Source organism: Rattus norvegicus, chromosome 1 (assembly GCF_021556685.1).
Source record: "Rattus norvegicus strain SHRSP/BbbUtx chromosome 1, alternate assembly SHRSP_T2T, whole genome shotgun sequence".
NCBI classification, from domain to species: domain Eukaryota; kingdom Metazoa; phylum Chordata; class Mammalia; order Rodentia; family Muridae; genus Rattus; species Rattus norvegicus.
In genome coordinates, this window is record NC_141534.1 from 1,142,507 (window position 1) to 1,169,760 (window position 27,254).

The window sequence follows — 27,254 nt, forward strand, 5'->3', positions numbered from 1 at the left end:
CTCACTGGTGTGAGGTGAAATCTCAGGGTTGTTTTGATTTGCATTTCCCTTATGACTAAAGATGTTGAACATTTCTTTAGGTGTTTCTCAGCCATTCGGCATTCCTCAGATGTGAATTCTTTGTTTAGCTCTGAACCCCATTTTTTAATAGGGTTATTTGTTTCCCTGCGGTCTAACTTCTTGAGTTCTTTGTATATTTTGGATATAAGGCCTCTATCTGTTGTAGGATTGGTAAAGATCTTTTCCCAATCTGTTGGTTGCCGTTTTGTCCTAACCACAGTGTCCTTTGCCTTACAGAAGCTTTGCAGTTTTATGAGATCCCATTTGTCGATTCTTGATCTTAGAGCATAAGCCATTGGTGTTTTGTTCAGGAAATTTTTTCCAGTGCCCATGTGTTCCAGATGCTTCCCCAGTTTTTCTTCTATTAGTTTGAGTGTGTCTGGTTTGATGTGGAGGTCCTTGATCCACTTGGACTTAAGCTTTGTACAGGGTGATAAGCATGGATCGATCTGCATTCTTCTACATATTGCCCTCCAGTTGAACCAGCACCATTTGCTGAAAATGCTATCTTTTTTCCATTGGATGGTTTTGGCTCCTTTGTCAAAAATCAAGTGACCATAGGTGTGTGGGTTCATTTCTGTGTCTTCAATTCTATTCAATTGGTCTATCTGTCTGTCTCTGTACCAATACCATGCAGTTTTTATCACTATTGCTCTGTAATACTGCTTGAGTTCAGGGATAGTGATTCCCCCTGAAGTCCTTTTATTGTTGAGGATAGCTTTAGCTATCCTGGGTTTTTTGTTATTCCAGATGAATTTGCAAATTGTTCTGTCTAACTCTGTGAAGAATTGGATTGGTATTTTGATGGGGATTGCATTGAATCTGTAGATTGCTTTTGGTAAAATGGCCATTTTTACTATATTAATCCTGCCAATCCATGAGCATGGGAGATCTTTCCATCTTCAATTTCTTTCCTCAGTGTCTTGAAGTTCTTATTGTACAGATCTTTTACTTGCTTGGTTAAAGTCACACCGAGGTACTTTATATTATTTGGGTCTATTATGAAGGGTGCCGTTTCCCTAATTTCTTTCTCGGCTTGTTTCTCTTTTGTATAGAGGAAGGCAACTGATTTATTTGAGTTAATTTTATACCCAGCCACTTTGCTGAAGTTGTTTATCAGCTTTAGTAGTTCTCTGGTGGAACTTTTGGGATCACTTAAATATACTATCATGTCATCTGCAAATAGTGATATTTTGACTTCTTCTTTTCCGATCTGTATCCCCTTGATCTCCTTTTGTTGTCTGATTGCTCTGGCTAGAACTTCAAGAACTATATTGAATAAGTAGGGAGAGAGTGGGCAGCCTTGTCTAGTCCCTGATTTTAGTGGGATTGCTTCAAGTTTCTCTCCATTTAGTTTAATGTTAGCAACTGGTTTGCTGTATATGGTTTTTACTATGTTTAGGTATGGGCCTTGAATTCCTATTCTTTCCAGGACTTTTATCATGAAGGGGTGTTGAATTTTGTCAAATGCTTTCTCAGCATCTAATGAAATGATCATGTGGTTCTGTTCTTTCAGTTTGTTTATATAATGGATCACGTTGATGGTTTTCCGTATATTAAACCATCCCTGCATGCCTGGGATGAAGCCTACTTGATCATGGTGGATGATTGTTTTGATGTGCTCTTGAATTCGGTTTGCCAGAATTTTATTGAGTATTTTTGCGTCGATATTTATAAGGGAAATTGGTCTGAAGTTCTCTTTCTTTGTTGTGTCTTTGTGTGGTTTAGGTATAAGAGTAATTGTGGCTTCGTAGAAGGAATTCGGTAGTGCTCCATCTGTTTCAATTTTGTGGAATAGTTTGGATAATATTGGTATGAGGTCTTCTATGAAGGTTTGATAGAATTCTGCACTAAACCCGTCTGGACCTGGGCTCTTTTTGGTTGGGAGACCTTTAATGACTGCTTCTATTTCCTTAGGAGTTATGGGGTTGTTTAACTGGCTTATCTGTTCCTGATTTAACTTCGATACCTGGTATCTGTCTAGGAAATTGTCCATTTCCTGAAGATTTTCAAATTTTGTTGAATATAGGTTTTTATAGTAAGATCTGATGATTTTTTGAATTTCCTCTGAATCTGTAGTTATGTCTCCCTTTTCATTTCTGATTTTGTTAATTTGGACGCACTCTCTGTGTCCTCTCGTTAGTCTGGCTAAGGGTTTATCTATCTTGTTGATTTTCTCAAAGAACCAACTTTTGGTTCTGTTGATTCTTTCTATGGTCCTTTTTGTTTCTACTTGGTTGATTTCAGCTCTGAGTTTGATTATTTCCTGCCTTCTACTCCTCCTGGGTGTATTTGCTTCTTTTTGTTCTAGAGCTTTTAGGTGTGCTGTCAAGCTGCTGACATATGCTCTTTCCTGTTTCTTTCTGCAGGCACTCAGCGCTATGAGTTTTCCTCTTAGCACAGCTTTCATTGTGTCCCATAAGTTTGGGTATGTTGTATCTTCATTTTCATTAAATTCTAAAAAGTTTTTAATTTATTTCTTTATTTCTTCCTTGACCAGGTTATCATTGAGTAGAGCATTGTTCAATTTCCACGTATATGTGGGCATTCTTCCCTTATTGTTATTGAAGACCAGTTTTAGACCGTGGTGGTCTGATAGCACGCATGGGATTATTTCTATCTTTCTGTACCTGTTGAGGCCCGTTTTTTGACCAATTATATGGTCAATTTTGGAGAAAGTACCATGAGGAGCTGAGAAGAAGGTATATCCTTTTGCTTTTGGATAGAATGTTCTATAAATATCCGTTAAGTCCATTTGGCTCATGACTTCTCTTAGTCTGTCTACATCTCTGTTTAATTTCTGTTTCCATGATCTGTCCATTGATGACTGTGGGGTGTTGAAATCTCCCACTATTATTGTGTGAGGTGCAATGTGTGTTTTGAGCTTTAGTAAGGTTTCTTTTACATATGTAGGTGCCCTTGTATTTGGGGCATAGATATTTAGGATTGAGAGTTCATCTTGGTGGATTTTTCCTTTGAGGAATATGAAGTGTCCTTCCTTATCTTTTTTGATGACTTTTAGTTGAAAATTGATTTTATTTGATATTAGAATGGCTACTCCAGTTTGCTTTTTCTGACCATTTGCTTGGAAAATTGTTTTCCGGCCTTTCACTGTGAGGTAATGTCTGTCTTTGTCTCTGAGGTGTGTTTCCTGTAGGCAGCAGAATGCAGGGTCCTCGTTGCGTATCCAGTTTGTTAATCTATGTCTTTTTATTGGGGAGTTGAGGCCATTGATATTGAGATATATTAAGGAATAGTGATTATTGCTTCCCTTTATATTCATATTTGGATGTGAGGTTATGTTTGTGTGCTTTCATTCTCTTTGTTTTGTTGCCAAGACGATTAGTTTCTTGCTTCTTCTAGGGTATAGCTTGCCTCCTTATGTTGGGCTTTACCATTTATTATCCTTTGTAGTGCTCGATTTGTAGAAAGATATTGTGTAAATTTGGTTTTGTCATGGAATATCTTGGTTTCTCCATCAATGTTAATTGAGAGTTTTGCTGGATACAGTAACCTGGGCTGGCATTTGTGTTCTCTTAGGGTCTGTATGACATCAGTCCAGGATCTTCTGGCCTTCATAGTTTCTGGCGAGAAGTCTGGTGTGATTCTGATAGGTCTCCCTTTATATGTTACTTGACCTTTTTCCCTTACTGCTTTTAATATTCTTTCTTTATTTTGTGCGTTTGGTGTTTTGACAATTATGTGACGGGAGGTGTTTCTTTTCTGGTCCAATCTATTTGGAGTTCTGTAGGCTTCTTGTATGTCTATGGGTATCTCTTTTTTTAGGTTAGGGAAGTTTTCTTCTATGATTTTGTTGAAGATATTTACTGGTCCTTTGAGCTGGGAGTCTTCACTCTCTTCTATACCTATTATCCTTAGGTTTGATCTTCTCATTGAGTCCTGGATTTCCTGTATGTTTTGGACCAGTAGCTTTTTCCGCTTTACATTATCTTTGACAGTTGAGTCAATGATTTCTATGGAATCTTCTGCTCCTGAGATTCTCTCTTCCATCTCTTGTATTCTGTTGGTGAAGCTTGTATCTACAGCTCCTTGTCTCTTCTTTTGGTTTTCTATATCCAGGGTTGTTTCCATGTGTTCTTTCTTGATTGCTTTTATTTCCATTTTTAATTCCTTCAACTGTTTGATTGTGTTTTCCTGGAATTCTTTCAGGGATTTTTGCTATTCCTCTCTGTAGGCTTCTACTTGTTCTCTAAGGGAGTTCTTCATGTCTTTCTTGAAGTCCTCCAGCATCATGATCAAATATGATTTTGAAAATAGATCTTGCTTTTCTGGTGTGTTTGGATATTCCATGTTTGTTTTGATGGGAGAATTGGGCTCCGATGGTGCCATGTAGTCTTGGTTTCTGTTGCTTGGGTTCCTGCGCTTGCCTCTCGCCATCAGATTATCTCTAGTGTTACTTTGTTCTGCTATTTCTGACAGTGGCTAGACTGTCCTATAAGCCTGTGTGACAGGAGTGCTGTAGACCTGTTTTCCTCTCTTTCAGTCAGTTATGGGGACAGAGTGTTCTGCTTTCTGGCTTGTAGTTTTTCCTCTCTACAGGTCTTCAGCTGTTCCTGTGGGCCTGTGTCTTGAGTTCACCAGGCAGCTTTCTTGCAGCAGAAAATTTGGTCTTACCTGTGGTCCCGAGGCTCAAGTTTGCACGTGGGGTGTTGCCCACGGGCTCTCTGCAGCGGCAGCAACCAGGAAGACCTGTGCCACCCCTTCCGGGAGCTTCAGTGCACCAGGGTTCCAGATGGTCTTTGGCTTTTTCCTCTGGCGTCCGAGATGTGTGTGCAGGGAGCAGTGTTCTGGTTTCCCAGGCTTGTCTGCCTCTCTGAAGGTTTAGCTCTCCCTCCCACGGGATTTGGGTGCAGAGAACTGTTTATCCGGTCTGTTTCTTTCAGGTTCCGGCGGTGTCTCAGGCAGGGGTCCTGCCGCTCCTGGGCCCTCCCCCACGGGAGCCCAGAGGCCTTATACAGTTTCCTCTTGGGCCAGGGATGTGGGCAGGGGTGAGCAGTGTTGGTGGTCTCTTCCGCTCTGCAGCCTCAGGAGTGCCCACCTGACCAGGCGGTTGGGTTTCTCTCTCACCGGGTCTGGGAGCAGAGAGCTGCTGCGGGCCGGGATCCGCGGGTGTGGGACTTCCGGTAAACACAGAACGTGCCCGGTCCTAGAGAAATTCTGCTTTCGTGTGTCCCAAGCTCACCAGGCAGCTTTCTTGCAGCAGAAAATTTGGTCTTACCTGTGGTCCCGAGGCTCAGGTTCGCTCGTGGGGTGCTGCCCACGGGCTCTCTGCAGCGACAGCAACCAGGAAGCCAAATATAACTTCTAATATACTCTTAACTCTTGAGGGCTTACAACCTAAAAGAAAAACCAAATAATGCTATTTCTGTAAACCAGACTAATTTTTAATGCCTATACTTGTCCACAAATAAGCATAGTACTGTTTACTAAGAATACAAGTTATTTTCAATTGACTTATTAAAAATAAGACAATTTTTAATTTTCTGCATTGCAGAAAATCTCAACTTGTAAACAGGAAAGCCATAAAGTACAATATACCCAGGATAAACCCTCTGACCCAAAGAGTTAAACAAGAAGGAGGGTCAAAATGAGGATGCTTGAATCTCACTTAGAAGGGAGAATGAAATCATCATAGGAGGCAGAGGAAGAGAGGGAAGTGGGTGGAAGAAAGGAGGGGGAGGGGAACGGGGAGCAGGATCAGGTGTGTTTATAGATGGAAAGAGGCACAGAGGACCAGGAGAATGAATAGAAATCTGCAGCTACAGGGAGTGTGAGAGCTGGGGGAATCTTTAGGAAGTCCCAGAGACATGAGATTGGGGAGAATCCCAGGAGCCAATGCAGATGACTGAAATGCCTTAATAGTGGGGACAAGGAATCTGAAAAGGCCACCTACTATGGCCAGGCAGGACGCCTGAGGGATAAGGACACCAACCCACCTACAAGACTTTTAACCCCAAAACATGCCCTGTCTACAAGAAATGCAGGGACAAAAGAGGAGCAGAGACTGAAAAAAATGACCCACCAATAACCAGCCTAAGTTGAAACCCATCCCATGGGCAAACACCGATCCCTGACCTTATTAATGATATTGTGCTATGCTTGGGGAAGAACCTTAAGATAACTGCTCTACTAAGCAGCTGACTGAAACAGATGCGGATAGCCACAGCTAAACATTGGGTAGAGGTAGAGGAGTCTTAGGAAAGAGTTGGGGGCTAGGATTGAAGGCTCTGGATGCCGATGGAACCCCACAGGAGGACCAACAGAGTTACCTAACTTGGACCTCGGGGAACTCAGAGAGACTGAGCCACCAACCACAGAACCCACACAGGCTGGAATAAGGCCCCCGGCACGTATATAGCACAGGTGGAGCTCAGTCTCCATGTGGCACCACAACAACTGAAGTTGAGGCTCTCAGTTCTACAACAGGTTGCTTTGTGGGAGAGGATGTGCCTATTCTGGTGGAGCCTTGATGAGCCAGGGTAGGGAGATACTCAGGTAGGTCCCTACCCTCTCACAGAAGGGAAGGAAGGGAAAAGACCTCGCTTATATAAAGAATTATACATGCACTTTAGTTCTGTATCTTCTTGCAGAAACCTGAAGTACCCCAGGTTAAACTCTAATATTAATAAGATCTTACTAAAAGGGAATGCATGTCTAAACAGTTACAAATGGACAGATGAAGATATTACCAATGTGAATGTTGATTGTGAATAGGCAACACAGGGCAGGAGAGATAGGGCTCACAACTACCCATCCTTCCAAGTTCAGGAGTTCTGAGGCTATATTCTGTCAAGGCCCATGTGAGAGGAATAGCAAACAGCTTTAGAACTCATTGAGGAGTATGACCCATTGCTTAGCACAACAGTAGTGGTTGTGCCTTAGAGAGACACATGATGCATAGGATTGCATCTTAAGGATTTCATGCACTTATGAAGTTTCGTTCTGCTTGTTGTCTTTGTGGTAATCACATCCCTCCTAATCTATGAGTTATATGACAACTCTAAGGGGGTTTCCATCCCCAAACTGGGAAGTGTCCTAGGCATTCGCATTAATAGTCATTGATATTTTTCAAGTATTGTTATGAGAATGAATTAATGATTCAACTAACACCCTCAGAAAGAACTTAGAGGTGTAGATTGTTACTAATAATCACCAACTTTACAGTGAGTTTGCAAATGCAGACTGTAAGAAAAGTTAGGGTAAGATGTTTTTCAAGCCACTTTGATGTAGAAAATATTGAAGAACAATTTATCACAAAAGTACACTCTTGATAGTTGAGCCAGGGATTTTTTGAAGTCAGGGAGCAAGCACAATGGCAGCCTGGCTAGTACTAGAAGATACAACTTTCTTGTAAAGTATACAAATTTAATACACAGATTTCACAACTCCTCCAGAAACAACTCAAAGGGACCCCTAAACTGTTATATTTCTGGCCCCACCCCCCTACCAGCTCGTAATGATCTCTCTTCCAAACAGAGAGACCCCATGCTTTAGAGAATGATTAGAAAGGTAGGCTATGGCTCTGCAGCTCCCACTGCCCCCTTGTGGTTTCAGGCAAACCAATCCCCACTGAAGCATATACACAAAACAGTGTTGAAGAATAATTTAATGTCTGCTTCCAGCCACATGGATTAAGGCACAAGAAGGGGACGCTGTCCTATGCATCCCATCCCTACCTAGGAAAAGTCTGCATCTCACAAACTCCTTTTGTGCTCTGAAACTGAATTTCCCTGAATCATGCCAGGGCGGATGGTGGTAGTAGAAAGGTAAAAAGATTCTAATCAAGTACAGCTGAAGGATGATCCCATCACCTCCTTTCTTCCACTTACAAAACTATTTATAAAATTTGTCATAAAAAAAACCCTGAATATGGAATGTAAGGTTCAGAATTTCTAGAAACCAAACTTAGTTTTTCAATCTGTCTTCCTACTGTACTCCTGTGTGTGCACACTGGAGAGTGATAAGCACCACAGCTTTCCACTGCCAAGGAGGAGCTTTTTACAGGCTCTTCCTTCCCCCACATTTCCCTTCCCAGAAAGCCTAAGCTATAGGAGATGTTGCTCAAATCAGAAACAAATATGAAAGCACTTGAGCAAAAGGAATGGAATTCTTAATGACCGGGAAACACTGGAGAGTAGAAACAAGAGATTAGAGCAGTGATAAATAAAGAAAATGAAGTTTAAAAGGTAATACCAGCTGGATTCCAAACTTCGCTGAGCCCTGCCTGCCCTCACTGCTTCCAAACCCCGGGGGAGACAGAGCTCACCGCCCGGACAGGTGGGTACTCCTGAGACTGCAGAATGGGAGAGACCACCAATACTGCCCACCCCTGCCCACATCCCTAGCCCAAAAGGAAACTGTATATGGCCTCTGGGAAACAGCAGAGAGGTGCACTGGAGCTGCAGACCCCCTGCACCCGGGACACTGCTGGAATCTAAAGGGACTGGATTAACAGCTCTCTACACCCCAATACTGTGGGAGGGAGAGCTAAACCTTCAAAAAGGCAGACAAGCCTGGGAACCCAGAAGAGACTACACTCTGCCCACATTTCTGAAGCCAGAGGAAAACACCAAACGCCATCTGGGACCTCGGTGCACAGAGGCTCCCGGAAAGGGCGGCACAGGCCCTCCTGGTTGGTGCCCTCGCAGAGAGCTCACAAGCAACACTCCACGAGCAAACTTGAGCCTCAGGACCACAGGTAAGACCAACTTTTCTGCTCCAAATGATCTGACTGGTGGTGTCAGGACACACAAGGGCAAAATTCCTCTAGGACCGGACACTTCCTGTTTTTAGCTGGATTCCAAACTTCGCTGAGCCCTGTCCGCAGCTCACTGCTCCCGAACCCTGGGGGAGACAAAGCTCACCGCCCGGACAGGTGGGCACTCCTGAGAATGCAGAACGGGAGAGACCACCAATACTGCCCACCTTTGCCCACATCCCTAGCCCAAGAGGAAACTGTATACGGTCTCTGGGAAACGGCAGAGAGGTGCACTGGAGCTGCAGACCCCTGCACCCAGGACACTGCTGGAAACTAAAGGGACTGGATTAACAGTTCTCTGCACCCCAATCCCGTGGGAGGAAGAGCTAAACCTTCAGAGAGGCAGACAAGCCTGAGAAGCCAGAAGAGACTACAGTCAGCCCACATTCCTGACTCACAGGAACACACAGGAACTCTTCAGGCCCACAGGAACAGCTGAAGACCTGTAGACAGGAAAAACTACTTGCCCAAAAGCAGAACACTCTATTCCCATAACTGCCTGAAAGAAAACAGGAAAACAGGTCTACAACACTCCTGTCACACAGGCTTATAGGACAGTCTAGCCACTATCAGAAATAGCAGAAAAAAGTAACACCAGAGATGATCTGATGGCGAGGGGCAAGCACAGGAACCCAAGCAACAGAAACCAAGACTACATGGCATCATCGGAGCCCAATTCTCCCACCAAAGCAAACACTGAATATCCAAAAACACCAGAAAAGCAAGATCAAGATTTAAAATCATATTTGATCATGATGCTGGAGGACTTCAAGAAAGACATGAAGAACTCCCTTAGAGAAACGCAGGAAAACATAAATAAACAAGTAGAAGCCTATAGAGAAGAATCAAAAAAATCCCTGAAAGAATTCCAGGAAAACATAAATAAACAAGTAGAAGCCTATACAGAGGAATCACAAAAATCCCTGAAAGAATTCCAGGAAAACACAATCAAACAATTAAAGGAATTAAAAATGGAAATGGAAGCAATCAGGAAAGAACACAGAGAAACAACCCTGGATTTAGAAAACCAAAGGAAGAGACAAGGAGCCATAGATACAAGCATCACAAACAGAATACAAGAGATAGAAGAGAGAATCTCAGGAGCAGAAGATTCCATAGAATTCATCGACACAACTGTCAAAGATATGTAAAATGGAAAAAGCTACTGGATCAAAACATACAGGAAATCCAGGACTCAATGAGAAGATCAAACCTAAGGATAATAGGTATAGAAGAGAGTGAAGACACCCAGCTCAAAGGACCAGTAAATATCTTCAACAAAATCATAGAAGAAAACTTCCCTAACCTAAAGAAAGAGATGCCCATAAGCATACAAGAAGCCTAGAGAACTCCAAATAGATTGGACCAGAAAAGAAACTCCTCCCATCACATAATAGTCAAAACACCAAATGCACAAAATAAAGAAAGAATATTAAAAGCAGTAAGGGATAAAGTTCAAGTAACATATAAAGGCAGACCTATCAGAATCACACCAGATTTCTCGCCAGAGACTATGAAAGCCAGAAGATCCTGGACAGATGTCATACAGACCCTAAGAGAACACAATTGCCAGCCAAGGTTACTGTGTCCTGCAAAACACTCAATTAATATAGATGGAGAAACCAAGATATTCCATGACAAAACCAAATTTACACAGTATCTTTCTACAAATCCAGCGCTACAAAGGATAATAAATGGTAAAGCCCAACATAAGGAGGCAAGCTACATCCTAGAAAAAGCAAGAAACTAAACGTCTTGGCAACAAAACAAGGAGAAGAAAAGCACACAAACATAGCCTCACATCCAAATATGAATGTAACAGGAAGTAATAAACACTATTCCGTAATATCTCTCAACATCAATGGTCTCAACTCCCCAATAAAAAGACATAGATTAACAAACTGGATACACAATGAGGACCCTGCATTCTGCTGCCTACAGGAAACACACCTCAGAGACAAAGACAGACACTACCTCAGAGTGAAAGGCTGGAATACAACTTTCATAGCAAATGGTCAGAAGAAGCAAACTGGAGTAGCCATTCTAATATTGAATAAAATCAATTTTCAACTAAGTGTCATCAAAAAAGATAAGGAAGGACACTTCATATTCATCAAAGTAAAAATCCACCAAGATGAACTCTCAATCCTAAATATCTATGCTCCAAATACAAGGGCACCTAAATACGTAAAAGAAACCTTACTAAAGCTCAAAGAACACATTGCTCCTCACACAATAATAATAGGAGATTTCAACACCTCACTCTCATCAATGGACAGGTCATGGAAACAGATATTAAACAGAGACATAGACAGACTAAGAAAAGTCATGAACCAAATGGACTTAATAGATATTTATAGAACATTCTATCCTAAAGCAAAAGAATATACATTCTTCTCACCAGCTCATGGTACTTTCTCCAAAATTGACCATATAATTGGTCAAAAAACAGGCCTCAACAGATATAGAAAGATAGAAATAATCCCATGTGTCCTATCAGACCACCACGGCCTAAATCTGGTCTTCAATAACAATAAGGGAAGAACTCCCACATATACGTGGAAGCTGAACAATGCTCTACTCAACGATAACCTGGTCAAGGAAGAAATAAAGAAAGAAGTTGAAGACTTCTTAGAATTTAATGAAAATGAAGGTACAACATACCCAAACTTATGGGACACAATGAAAGATGTGCTAGGAGGAAAACTCATAGCTCTGAGTGCCTGCAGAAAAGAACAGGAGAGAGCATATGTCAACAGCTTGACAGCACATCTAAAACCTCTAGACAAAAAGAAGCAAATACACCCAGGAGGAGTAGAAAGCAGGAAATAATCAAACTCAGAGCTGAAATCAACCAAGTAGAAACAAAAAGGACCATAAAAAGAATCAGCAGAACCAAAAGTTGGTTCTTTGAGAAAATCAACAAGATAGATAAACCCTTAGCCAGACTAACGAGAGGACACAGAGAGTGTGTCCAAATTAACAAAATCAGAAATGAAAAGGGAGACATAACTACAGAAACAGAGGAAATTCAAAAAATCATCAGACCCTACTACAAAAACCTATATTCAACAAACCTGGAAAATCTGGAGGAAACGGACAATTTCCTGGACAGATACCAGTTACAGAAGCTAAATCAGGAACAGATAAACCATTTAAACAACCCCATAACGCCTAAGGGAATACTACCTGTCATTAAAGGTCTCCCAACCAAAAAGAGCCCAGGTCAAGACAGGTTTAGTGCAGAATTCTATCAGACCTTCATAGAGGACCTTATACAAATATTATCCAAACTACGCCACAAAATTGAAACAGATGGAGCACTACCGAATTCCTTCTATGAAGCCACAATTACTTTTACACCTAAACCACACAAACACCCAACAAAGAAAGAGAACTTTAGACCAATTTCCCATATAAACATGGATGCAAAAATACTCAATAAAATTCTGGCAAACCGAATCCAAGAACAGATCAAAACAATCATCCACCATGATCAAGTAGGCTTCATCCCAGGCATGCAGGGATATTTTAACATAAGAAAAACCATCAACGTGATCCATTATATAAACAAACTAAAAGAACAAAACCACATGATCATTTCATTAGATGCTGAGAAAGCATTTGACAAAATTCAACACCCCTTCATGATAAAAGTCCTGGAAAGAATAGGAATTCAAGGCCCATACCTAAACATAGTAAAAGCCATGTATACCAAACCAGTCGCTAACATTAAACTAAATGGAGAAAAAACTTGGAGCAATCCCACTAAAATCAGGGACTAGACTAGGCTGCCCACTCTCCCCCTACTTATTCAATATAGTTCTTGAAGTTCTAGCCAGAGCAATCAGACAACAAAAAGAGATCAAGGGGATACAGATCGGAAAAGAAGAAGTCAAAATATCACTATTTGCAGATGATATGATAGTTTATTTAAGTGATCCCAAAAGTTCCACCAGAGAACTACTAAAGCTGATAAACAACTTCAGCAAAGTGGCTGGGTATAAAATTAACTCAAATAAATCAGTAGCCTTCCTCTACACAAAAGAGAATCAAGCTGAGAAAGAAATTAGAGAAACGACACCCTTCATAATAGTCCCAAATAATATAAAGTACCTCGGAGTGACTTTAACCAAGCAAGTAAAAGATCTGTACAATAAGAACTTCAAGACTCTGAAGAAAGAAATTGAAGAAGACCTCAGAAGATGGAAAGATCTCCCATGCTCATGGATTGGCAGGATTAATATATTAAAAATGGCCATTTTACCAAAAGCAATCTACAGATTCAATGCAATCCCCATCAAAATGCCAATCCAATTCTTCACAGAGTTAGACAGAACAATTTGCAAATTCATCTGGAATAACAAAAAACCCAGGATACTTAAACTATCCTCAACTATAAAAAGACTTCAGGGGGAATCACTATCCCTGAACTCAAGCAGTATTACAGAGCAATAGTGATAAAAACTGCCTGGTATTGGTACAGAGACAGACAGATAGACCAATGGAATAGAATTGAAGACACAGAAATGAACCCACACACCTATGGTCACTTGATTTTTGACAAAGGAGCCAAAACCATCCAATGGAAAAAAGATAGCATTTTCAGCAAATGGTGCTGGATCAACTAGAGGTCCACATGTAGAAGAATGCAGATCGATCCATGCTTATCACCCTGTACAAAGCTTAAGTCCAAGTGGATCAAGGACCTCCGCATCAAACCAGATACACTCAAACTAATAGAAGAAAAAGTGGGGAAGCAACTCGAACACATGGGCACCGGAGAAAATTTCTTGAACAAAACACTAATGGCTTATACTCTAATATCAAGAATCGACAAATGGTAAACCCTTAGCCAGACTAACAAGAGGACACAGAGAGTGCGTCCAAATTAACAAAATCAGAAATGAAAAAGGAGACATAACTACAGATTCAGAGGAAATTCAAAAAATCATCAGATCTTACTATAAAAACCTATTTTCAACAAAACTTGAAAATCTTCAGGAAATGGACAATTTCCTAGACAGATACCAGGTATCGAAGTTAAATCAGGAACAGATAAACCAGTTAAACAACCCCATTACTCCTAAGGAAATAGAAGCAGTCATTAAAGGTCTCACTACCAAAAAGAGCCCAGGTCCAGATGGGTTTAGTGCAGAATTCGATCAAACCTTCATAGAAGACCTCATACCAATATTATCCAAACTATTCCACAAAATTGAAACAGATGGATCACTACCGGATACCTTCTACGAAGCCACAATTACTCTTATACCTAAAGCACACAAAGACACAACAAAGAAAGAGAACCTCAGACCAATTTCCCTTATGAATATCGACGCAAAAATACTCAATAAAATTCTGGCAAACCGAATTCAAGAGCACATCAAAACAATCATCCACCATGATCAAGTAGGCTTCATCCCAGGCATGCAGGGATGGTTTAATATACGGAAAACCATCAACGTGATCCATTATATAAACAAACTGAAAGAACAGAACCACATGATCATTTCATTAGATGCTGAGAAAGCATTTGACAAAATTCAACACCCCTTCATGATAAAAGTCCTGGAAAGAATAGGAATTCAAGGCCCATACCTAAACATAGTAAAAGCCATATACAGCAAACCAGTTGCTAACATTAAACTAAATGGAGAGAAACTTGAAGAAATCCCATTAAAATCAGGGACTAGACAAGGCTGCCCACTCTCTCCCTACTTATTCAATATAGTTCTTGAAGTTCTAGCCAGAGCAATCAGACAACAAAAGGAGATCAAGGGGATACAGATCGGAAAAGAAGAAGTCAAAATATCACTATTTGCAGATGATATGATAGTATATTTAAGTGATCCCAAAAGTTCCACCAGAGAACTACTAAAGCTTATAAACAACTTCAGCAAAGTGTCTGGGTATAAAATTAACTCAAATAAATCAGTTGCCTTCCTCTATACAAAGAAGAAACAAGCCGAGAAAGAAATTAGGGAAACGACACCCTTCATAGTAGACCCAAATGATATAAAGTACCTCGGTGTGACTTTAACCAAGCAAGTAAAAGATCTGTACAATAAGAACTTCAAGACACTGAGGAAAGAAATTGAAGATGGAAAGATCTCCCATGCTCATGGATTGGCAGGATTAATATAGTAAAAATGGCCATTTTACCAAAAACAATCTACAGATTCAATGCAATCCCCATCAAAATACCAATCCAATTCTTCAAAGAGTTAGACAGAACAATTTGCAAATTCATCTGGAATAACAAAAAACCCAGGAGAGCTAAAGCTATCCTCAACAATAAAAGGACTTCAGGGGGAATCAATATCCCTGAACTCAAGCAGTATTACAGAGCAATAGTGATAAAAACTGCATGCTATTGCCACAGAGACAGACAGATAGACCAATGGAATAGAATTGAAGACCCAGAAATGAACCCACACACCTATGGTCACTTGATTTTTGACAAAGGAGCCAAAACCATCCAATGGAAAAAAGAGAGCATTTTCAGCAAATGGTGCTGGTTCAACTGGAGGGCAACATGTAGAAGAATGCAGATCGATCCATGTTTATCACCCTGTACAAAGCTTAAGTCCAAGTGGATCAAGGACCTCCACATCAAACCAGATACACTCAAACTAATAGAAGAAAAACTAGGGAAGCATCTGGAACACATGGGCACTGGAAAAAATTTCCTGAACAAAACACCAATGGCTTACGCTCTAAGATCAAGAATCGACAAATGGGATCTCATAAAACTGCAAAGCTTCTGTAAGGCAAAGGACACTGTGGTTAGGACAAAACGGCAACCAACAGATTGGGAAAATATCTTTACCAATCCTAGAACAGATAGAGGCCTTATATCCAAAATATACAAAGAACTCCAGAAGTGTGACCGCAGGGAAACAAATAATCCTATAAAAAAATGGGGTTCAGAGCTAAACGAAGAATTCACAGCTGAGGAATGCTGAATGGCTGAGAAACACCTAAAGAAATGTTCAACATCTTTAGTCATAAGGGAAATGCAAATCAAAACAACCCTGAGATTTCACCTCACACCAGTGAGAATGGCTAAGATCAAAAACTCAGGTGACAGCAGATGCTGGCGAGGATGTGGAGAAAGAGGAACACTCCTCCATTGTTGGTGGGATTGCAGACTGGTAAAACCATTCTGGAAATCAGTCTGGAGGTTCCTCAGAAAATTGGACATTGAACTTCCTGAGGATCCAGCTATACCTCTCTTGGGCATATACCCAAAAGATGCCTCAACATATAAAAGAGACACGTGCTCCACTATGTTCATCGCAGCCTTATTTATAATAGCCAGAAACTGGAAAGAACCCAGATGCCCTTCAACAGAGGATTGGATAGAGAAAATGTGGTACATCTACACAATGGAATATTACTCAGCTATCAAAAACAACGAGTGTATGAAATTCGTAGGCAAATGGTTGGAACTGGAAAATATCATCCTGAGTGAGCTAACCCAATCACAGAAAGACATACATGGTATGCACTCATTGATAAGTGGCTATTAGCCCAAATGCTTGAATTACCCTAGATCCCTAGAACAAACGAAACTCAAGACGGATGATCAAAATGTGAATGCTTCACTCCTTCTTTAAATGAGGAAAAAGAATACCCTTGGCAGGGAAGGGAGAGGCAAAGATTAAAACAGAGACTGAAGGAACACCCATTCAGAGCCTGCCCCACATGTGGCCCTTACATATACAGCCACCCAATTAGACAAGATGGATGAAGCAAAGAAGTGCAGACCGACAGGAGCCGGATGTAGATCGCTCCTGAGAGACACAGCCAGAATACAGCAAATACAGAGGCGAATGCCAGCAGCAAACCACTGAACTGAGAATAGGTCCCCCGTTGAAGGAATCAGAGAAAGAACTGGAAGAGCTTGAAGGGGCTCGAGACCCCATATGTACAACAATGCCAAGCAACCAGAGCTTCCAGGGACTAAGCCTCTACCTAAAGACTATAGATGGACTGACCCTGGACTCTGACCCCATAGGTAGCAATGAATATCCTAGTAAGAGCACCAGTGGAAGGGGAAGCCCTGGGTCCTGCTAAGACTGAACCCCCAGTGAACTAGACTATTGGGGGGAGGGCAGCAATGGGGGAAGGGTAGGGAGGGGAACACCCATAAGGAAGGGGAGGGGGGAGGGGGATGTTTGCCCGGAAACCGGGAAAGGGAATAACACTCGAAATGTATATAAGAAACACTCAAGTTAATAAAAAAAAAAAAGAATCGACAAATGGGATCTCATAAAACTGCAAAGCTTCTCTAAGGCAAAGGGCTCTGTGGTTAGGACAAAACGGCAACCAACAGATTGGGAAAAGATCTTTATCAATCCTACAACAGATAGAGGGCTCATATCCAAATATACAAAGAAATCAAGAAGTTAGAGCACAGGGAGTCAAACACCCCTATTAAAAAATTGGGTTCAGAGCTAAACAAAGAATTCACAGCTGAGGAATGTCGAATGGCTGAGAAACACCTAAAGAAATGTTCAACATCTTTAGTCATGAGGGAAATGCAAATCAAAACAACCCTGAGATTTCACCACACACCAGTGAGAATGGCTAACATCAAAAACTCAGGTGACAGCAAATGCTGGCAAGGATGTGGAGAAAGAGGAACACTCCTCCATTGTTGGTGGGATTGCAGACTGGTACAACCGTTCTGGAAATCAGTCTGGAGTTTCCTCAGAAAATTGGACATTGAACTACCTGAGGATCCAGCTATACCTCTCTTGGGCATATACCCAAAAGATGCCCCAACATATAAAAAAGACACGTGCTCCACTATGTTCATAGCAGCCTTATTTATGATAGCCAGAGGCTGGAAAGAACCCAGATGCCCTTCAACAGAAGAATGGATACAGAAAATGTGGTACATCTACACAATGGAATATTACTCAGCTATCAAAAACAATGACTTTATGAAATTCATAGGCAAATGGATGGATCTGGAAAATATCATCCTGAGTGAGGTAACCCAATCACAGAAGAACATACATGGTATGCACTCATTGATAAATTGCTATTAGCCCAAATGCTTGAATTGCCCTAGATGCATAGAACACATGAAACTCAAGAAGGATGATCAAAATGTGAATGCTTCACTCCTTCTTTAGAAGGGGAACAAGAATACCCTTGGCAGGTAATAGGGAGGCAAAGATTAAAACAGAGGCAGAAGGAACACCCATTCAGGACCTGTCCCACATGTGGCCCATACATATACAGCCACCCAATTAGACAAGATGAATGAAGCAAAGAAGTGTAGGCCAACAGGAACAAGATGTAGATCTCTCCTGAGCGACACAGCAAGAATACAGCAAATACATAGGCGAATGCCAGCAGCAAACCTCTGAACTGAGAATGGAACCCCCGTTGAGGTATTCAGAGAAAGAACTGAAAGAGCTTGAAGGGGTTCAAGACCCCATATGAACAACAATGCCAACCAATCAGAGTTTCCAGGGACTAAGCCACTACCCAAAGACTATACATGGACTGATCCTGGGCTCCAACTGCATATGTAGCATTGAATAGCCTAGTAAGATAACCAGTGGAAGGGGAAGCCCTTGGTCCTGCCAAGACTGAACCCCGAGTGAACGTAATTGTTGGGGGGAGGGTGGTAATGGGGGAAGGATGGGGAGGGGAACACCCATATAGAAGTGGAGGGGGAGGGGTTAGGGGGATGTTGGCCCGGAAACCGGGAAAGGGAATAACATTCGAAATGTAAATAAGAAATACTCAAGTTAATAAAAAAAAATAAAAAATAAAAAAAAATAATACCAGGGGGCTGGAGAGATGGCTCAGTGGTTAAGAGCACTGACTGCTCTCCAAGAGGTCCTGAGTTCAAAGCCCAGCAACCACTTGGTGGCTCACAACCATCTGTAATAAGATCTGATGCCCTCTTCTCCTGTGTCTGAAGACAGCTACAGTGTGTGTGTGTGTGTGTGTGTGTGTGTGTGTGTGTGTGTGTATAATAAAAAAATAAAAAAATCTTTTTGAAAAAGTAATACGATCAATTGACTTTTTAGAAAGATAAACAAGGAGTTGGGGATTTAGCTCAGTGGTAGAGCGCTTGCCTAGCAAGTGCAAGGCCCTGTGTTCGGTCCCCAGCTCTGAAAAAAGGAAAAAAAAAAAAGAAAGATAAACAAAATTGAAAAACACATAGGTATACTGACTTTGAAAAAGAGTACACCATTCCCTGGTAGATGGGATGGTATTAATAAAATAGTGTTCGACCTTGTCCCTGTATGCAATGTTAGCTTCTAATATATGTAATCTGACAAATACACCTATATTCAATGGTTTGTGTCTCACATTTCTGAGCTGTCTTAACTATGTCAACAAAGATTGCATATCACTTCATAGGACAGTCTCCTCATTGGTAAGTCAATAGTCACTGCCTTACCTAACCTACCCAAATTATACACCCATCCCCGAATCTAGTCTGTTTTCCTTCACATACATGAATTAATACATGCTGGGAAATTACAAAATTACTCACCCTGCTTGAATCAGGTTTTTCCTCATAGTGGTGGCTCTGCAGATGACTCCCTTACATTTAGTCTGTGGTCTAGTTATTGCCTATCCTGTTTCACTGTGCAGGCTACACAGTAAACTGTTCCTTCCGTTCTAGTCTGAAGGCAGAAGCCATGCTTCATGTACAAATCTTTTTTACTATTACTGAAATGAACAGTTCACACACAAATGAGTAATTTTAAAACTCTGTTGTGATACAGTCTTTAACTAAAGAATTTAAAATGTTTAATCAGGAGGAAAGCATGGTCACTGCCCTGGGGAACAACAGACTGGGGTCAAGGTGCCTGAGTAAAAAGCTTTTCTCAGAAACATTTTTATAAAAGGCCAAAGATGCAGCTCTCCTAGAATAAATATGCCTTCCCCGGGAGAAAGCACTGCACACACAAAAGACTACTTGAGAAAATCTCTTTAATGACAGCATACATTCAACTCTGGCTAATGCTCAAAGAAGAGCTGGCTGAGAATAGATTTTATTTTACATCTATGCTGTCGCCCTTAAGTCCCAGGTTAAGTTTTAAACAATTTAAATATGGACTGCAAGTATAGTCCAAGTCTAGTCACTTAGACATTTACACAGCAAAGATATTCCCAGAATTATTTCTTAAGTACACCAGTGCCTTGAAACATCAGTGACAGGTTACTAAGTAGAAGGTCCCAGAGAATGAAAAAGACAGGAAAAGTAAAAGGTAGAAAGTATAAATGTTGGGGTGAGGAGGCCTTGCAGAAGCTGTGTCTTATGCTAAGTAAACCTCTTAAGAATATTAGTTACAAGGAGAAAATGGAAAGGAACGTGAGGCTTCTATGAAGTCATCAGAAACAGAAACTGACACTGACCCTGAACGTGACCCTGATCCTGACCCTACCCTAACCCTAACCCTTAAGCTTAACTCTAACCCCTAACCCTAACCCTAACCCTAGAACTAACCATAACCCCTAACCCCTAACCCTAACCTTAACCCCTAACCTAACCCTAACCCCTAACCCTGACCCCCTAACTGTAACCACTAACCCCTAACCACTAACCCTAAACCCTAAACCATAAACCTAACCAATAATCCTAACCCCTAACCTTAAGCCCTAATCCTAAACCCTAACTCTAACCCCTATCCCTAAACCCTGAACCATAAACCCTAACCCTAACCCTAACCCTAACCCTAACCCTAGCCCTTAACCCTAACCCTAATCCCTAACCCTAACCCCTATCCCTAAACCCTGACTCCGTCCCTGACCCCGACCCCAACCCTCACCATAACCTTGACCCTATCCCTAAATCCCCCTAACCCTAACCATGACCCTGACCCCGACCCCGAGCCTAACCCTGACCCTGAACCTAACCCCGCCTAACCCTGACCCTGACCCCGACCCCGAGCCTAACCCTGACCCTGAACCTAACCCCGCCTAACCCTGACCCTGACCCCGACCCTCTACAACTGACCCCCAACCCTAAACCCTGACCCCTAAACTATGACCCCCAAACCATGACCCGCACCCTTTGACCCCCAACCGTCACCCCCAACACACACCCCCACCCTGACCCTAAGGAATTTGACATGATGACTCACAGTGTGTAGTCCAGCTCTAAATGTTGGTCAGCTGTGAGTTGGAAATCCAAGAATCTTGTACTTGGTCAGTCCCAGGAGGCTCGTTGTTTCCGGGGTATTCAGTAGACGGAGCGGATGTGCTGTTATAATGTTCAAGCAGGTGAAAAGGGAATCTTTCTTCTCCCGTGTCTGTCTCCAGAAAAAGGTATAACCTGATTAAAGGTGTGTTTTCAAGCCACAAGGTCTGGATCACAGGTGAGCCCTGCAAGTCTAGATTGTAGTTAATTCGGATATAGTCAAGTTGACATCCAGGAATAGCCATTACATACACTAACAGTAATTGCCCACCGACCACCTGTCCTGCCTTCCTCCCCACATCGGCCCTTCCTTCTTCAATGTCTTTCGGGTGAAATGTAGATTATGCATAGAAAAGAAAAATGCAATATTTGTATATCTGAGTCTGACTTATTTTCTTTAACATGATCTCAATTTGGCACCATTTTCCTGCATAGATTTTTCAAAATTTCGCTCTTTTTATGGCTGAATAAACTTCCATTAAATGTGAAGCATAGTTTCTTTATCTGTGCATCTGTCGAGCATCAGGGCTGATTCCACTTCCTGACTATTGTGGAAATAAACACAGATTTGCAAACGTCTCTGTGATGCCCGGACTTAGCCTTTGGGTGTATAATAGACTCAGGGGTGGTGTAGCCACCGTACAGTTATGTGATCGTTTCTTCGTGTGCGTCCCATGCTGATGTCCATGAGGCCCAATAATTTACATTCGGTGATTTGCAGTCAACCCTTTGTTAGTAGGAGAGGTCGGGCTGTCAGGGTTTTAGGTTTTTGACAAACTGCATGCAGTGCCCTCGAGGGCGGTGTATGAAAGTCTGTGAAATGTTCTTAGAAACAGAGCAAAGCAGGACCGGATCTGCCAGAGACCGTGCCTTCCTCCATCTGCAATCCTCCTACTTAACCTCAATGAGGGAAGTTCCGGCCCTGATGTGGAACAGGAGCTCTAGTGGAGCCTGATCCGCTGCACTGCAGTCTGAGGGGCCACACTGTAGCAAACACAGAGAGCCTCACTGCACCGGAACCACAGTGCAGGGAAGGAACGGGTAGGGTTTTTTCAGTCTTTTCCACACTTTTTATTCCATCCTCTAACACTCGTAACCTGCATTTACCAACCTTAAAACACCTTAGAGCCAAAAAAAACTTCCTCAGAGCTTTCCTATCGTCAGACCTTGCATGAACTTTAAACTTTACCCTTTCCTCCTATATGGCTGTTCACCGTGAGATGCAGGTGGTCGATAACTGGGATCCGTTACGGAAAGGTGAGTTTCTTTAGGTTAAGGAATAGAAGAAATTTGATTCTTTCACTTGTCTGTCATCAAACCCTTCAAACCTGAGAAGAGTGGATTTTACCTGATTGAGCGGGAGGATAATTCACAGGCCTACGTATCAATTAATGGAAGAGATTGACTGGTTACCTGGATGCCCGCCCTACAGGGATGCTGTGGTGTCGATGGCTTCACTGGGGCCCAAGGTCCCACCACAAGGTCAGCCTTGACTGCCAGGTCTGGCAACCCTGCTCTTCCTGGGAGAAACTCAGGAGACCGACCTAACTCTATTTTAAGCAACAGAATGCCTGTCTTGTGCCCCATTTGTCCACGGTTTGGGCAGGGTCCTGGCAGTGGATGAGGCATTGGGGAAGTAATGCCCAGTCATCAGTGCACCCCAGTCCAGGTGGAGTCCTTGGTCACGATGCCCACATCCTCTTGGAGGCCTTGAAGATGTCACTGCTAGGATTTGGGAGCCTCTGTCATGGTGAGTTAAAGCATCTCAAATGCCATTCTCAGCAGGTTCTCTGACAGCATTGAGGGCTGCTACCTACCAAGCATGTCTGAGATAAACAACCTTTGTCTGTTTTTAGTTACCTGCTCTAAACTTCCCTGTATGTTAAAATAAATATCTTTTAAGTATACAGACAGAGCATAACCATCATTTTTGGAAGACAAAAACTAAGTTCTAACAAGAGAAAACAATGTAACTCCTTCACAATACTAAGTGGGTTACTATTACAGGACAAGGTTTGGCTGTCAGGGCCACCAAGCGTTCCTTTCTTTTCTTCGGACCCATAACAGAGATGGCTGCCAGCCATGTGGCTGCCTTAAGTCAGTGGTGAAGCTATGACTCCTCCTTCTTTACCCCATAGTCAAGATGGCAACCAGCCATGTGTTGTTTAAACCATTCCTCCTACCAGCCTGGGCGTAGCTGTCCATGCAAAGTCTGAGACAAACCCAATTGGATAAATGTAACCTGGCAATCGAGGTTTAGACCCAAAAGTGTCCATTTTCTAGTCTTAGCTAGAACCCGAAGGCTCAGCTTCATATAAGCCTGGTGCTGTACAGTTGGGAATGAGTGTAGCCTGGGGTCAAACATCTAACCATCTTGTCTTTGACTCATGAATGCTGGAATTACAGCCATGAAAACCACCATGCACAGCTCAAAACCGGATTCCTGAATTTACATTTGTGCGTTTCCATGTTTTTTTCTGTTTTTTTGTTTTAAGCTTGTCTGCCTGTTTGTTGGTTTGTTGTTTGTTTGTTGAGACTTGGTTTCTCTGTGTAGTCCTGGCTGTCCTGGAACTCTCTCTGTAGACCAGGTTTGCCTGGAATTCACAGAGATCCTCTTCCCGCTGCCTCCCAAGTGCTGGGATTAAAAGCTCAAGCCATTACCATCTGGACTCTTTTTGAGGCTTTATTCCACCTCCTTAGAAACTCTCACATTCCATGCACATACTTTTTGCATTGCTATATATTCTTAGTAATTAGCCTTTTCCTCCCAAGCAACATCATTCTTCATAATTTTACCTTCTGAATTGGACTTGGTCCAACATTAGTATAGCGTCTTCAGAATTCTATTGCTTAAGGTATCCACCATAAACATTCTTATAGACAGTACAAAGTTTATTACCGCTTTTTAACCAGTTGAATACTCACTGTCTTTTAATTGGTGTGTTTAAACAATTCATGATTAATGTATTTTTATGTGTTGAATGTTAAAATCTGTGGCATTTCTAGTTATAAATTGCACATTTTTATTATTCACTTCATCATTACGGTTGAATTATTACTCATTCCTCCTTATTCTCTTTGGAAAGCATTTTGTTAACATTTAATGAATTTCCCTGCATTAGACTTCAAGCCGCCAAGAACCATTGTCTTAGGGTTTCATTGATGTGAAGTGATCCATGACCAAGGCAATTCTTACAAAGGTGACCATTTAACTGGGGCTGCCTTCAGTTTCAGTTAATGTTCAGTCCATCATCATATTAGCAGAAAACATGGCAGCCGCAGGCAGACACGGTGCTGGAGAAAGAGCTGAGAGTCCTTGATCCGAAGGCAGCTAGGAAGGGACATATTCCACCCTGGGTGGAGCTTAAGCATAAGACATCACAGCTCAGCTCTACAGTGATACATGTCCTCCAACAAGTTCAGACCTTCGTCCCAAGGCAGCTCTACTCTGACTTCCCAGGAGGCTCCAGTGCTGTCCCTGCAGTAAAGGACCTCATGGTTCTAAAAACTCAGGTCTTCCTTGATCTGGAGGGCATGTTGTATTCACATAAAAGAGCATCACAATTATGTTTAATACTTGTAGTTATCCCAGTGTTTACAGTATATGCTTTTAATGAATCAGAGTCTATATTCAAATTATGTGCACTATGAAGAACTTAGCATAATAAATTCTCAATTTTCATTCCTAACTTTGTGGTGCTGTTATCAGCATTACCACATATTTTACCTCTGCGTGTTCTGTAAACAAATAGAATGCTGATACTATTTTTACCATTGCCAATATTCTATTAGAGAATGTTAAAATAGAAGTTATTTATTTGATTCTTAGTATGTTTTCTGTACAGTATAGATCCCAGTTTCTCTCTGGTGTCATAGTATTTCCTGCCTGAAAAACAGTTTATCATGAAAGTGATCCACTGATTGAATTGAGTACATAGATGATGTGTACTCAATATTTGTTTGCCTGCACAAGTCTTTATTCTGTTTAGTTTACTTTTTAATTCCAATTGTGTATTAGTAGTTTCTTTCTTCCCATAGTCCATGTTAAAGATACCTTCAAGCTACTACAAGTTCGGTATGACAATGACTATAATTTTTATCTTCACTTTCTGCATTAATGTTGCTACTATTTCTCTGGTTGCCTTCAAAATCTTTTCTTCTCAGGAATTCAAGTGTGACACAATGATGTGTATAGGTTTTTGACAGGCTTATTGTTTTGGGTATAGATGTAGCTGTTTGGAGGTATGATGTAGAAGGCTTTATATTTTTAATTTCCAGACGTATTTATCTTTTTAATATTTTATGAATTTTTCAGTTATGTTGCTGGTATCAATCAATTTCTAAAATTCATCAGCAATTGCTTCTTCAAATATTTCTTTTTTTATATCAAAGACAGTTTATTGGAAGATGCTTTCTGGTGGGCAAGTTTACTGGCCCCAAGGACCAAGGCCAGGGAAATTGCCATGGGAAAAGGGGGTGAGTAGGAGAGAGGAAGGGACACTGAGAGAGGAGAGGAGAAAAAGAACTCTTTTTTCCCCAAATCTTTATTCTGTGCTTTATGGTCTTTAAGCACCTATGGAGTGGTAACAAACCACCACAGGTTATTTCCTAAAGTCTTTTTAAGTGTGGCTTTATCTGTCATTCATGTATGTTGAAAGATCCCCAAAGGGAGACCCTCACTCAAGTCTCGGGAAGTCGCGGACCCAAGACACACGAGAGACCAATCTTAATGCAATAAGCAGAGGCGAAGTTTATTACGTAAGGAGCTCCCGGTTGACAAGTATCCCATGCAGGAGACAGAGGAGGTGAACTTGAGTGGCTGGGAGAAGGGCTCTTTAAAGAAGAAGTCACAAGCCCCAGGAGATGAGGGGACGTCAAAAGGAAATACCAAATATGTCAAAAGGGGAAACTTTCAAAGTCATAGGATTGTTCTTAAGACCCTAGGGTTTAAATCAGGGGAAAGTCAAGCCCTCATTCTCCTGAGAACAGATCTTGATTCCTGACCTTTAGGGTAAATGTTTGTCAGAGTTGACAAAGCATCTGCATCTGATACACATCTGGTTAGGCTTTGGCCCAGGTTTCCTGGAATAGTATCTGCAGGACACAAAGGCTGGAACATTATCTGTAGGGCACAATGGGGGCTTGAACAAACATCACAGGGGCAGAACAGAACCCGTTACTCATTTACTCATGTCCGGTGACATCCGGAGGATAAGTGAGTCTGCACCAGTCCTCCTGCACTTTTAACCATCTGTCTTCCTGAGTCAGATCCTGTTCTGAGTTTTGAGCTAGTTTAAAACTCTCTCATCCCCCTCTTCTTCTACTAAGTAATTCTAATCTTAGAATTTTGGTATCAAGTCTCACATTCAGCTTCACCAGTTGTCCTAACTGATTGGTACTGTTGTCTCAGAACCATCAACTGAACAGCACTCAACTGAAGTTTAACAAAACAATTAGCCTATTTGCCACGCATGGGTCAAAAACTTAAACCAAGCAAATTATCAGTAACAGCCCAGCTAGATCAGAGAGTAATGAGTGGCAGCTGTCCTAGGACTAATTACTGTTTGGTTACACAAATGCTTATGGGAGGCTGGTGGTGTTTTCAAACAGAGTTCTGATAGATGTCCTTCTACCTGTCAATCTGGACACTATCTGGACCTACACACCAAAGTCATGACTGTCTTTTAGAACCTTTAAACGTATACAGATTGTGATCCCTGAGGCACAGTCCCAAGAAGTGTTAGGAGTACCAACATATGTCCTACCCCCACACCTATGATTGGGGGACCTATTTTGATGGAATCCAGGGCAAACATGAGTTTCTTGTTTCTAAAGCACACTCTTTAATTGTGCATTATAGCAACCTCTCAGTCACGTCTCTGATGTATCTACTTATCTGATGTGCAAGTCTAGGTAGCTTTTTGAAGATCTGAGTGTCCCTCTAGGTCCCAGCTCTCAGCCCCAACAGCTAGTACTCGGCTGGTGAGGGCTGAGAATTGACGGCTGTCAGGGTGGTCAGCAGCACCAAGTACGGTCCTTGCCAGCGATGCTCAAGTGTCTGGGCTCGGTGTCATCATATGTAGCTGAGTTTCTGACCTGGAACTGATGAGATGTCTCAGGGGTCTCTGGGGCATAGGCTGCTGCCAGCTGTGACCAGATTTTTTCTCTATCACCTGTAGGTTTTTTAGCCTGGCATACAAATCATTATTACTATGACATGTTGGTTCAGTA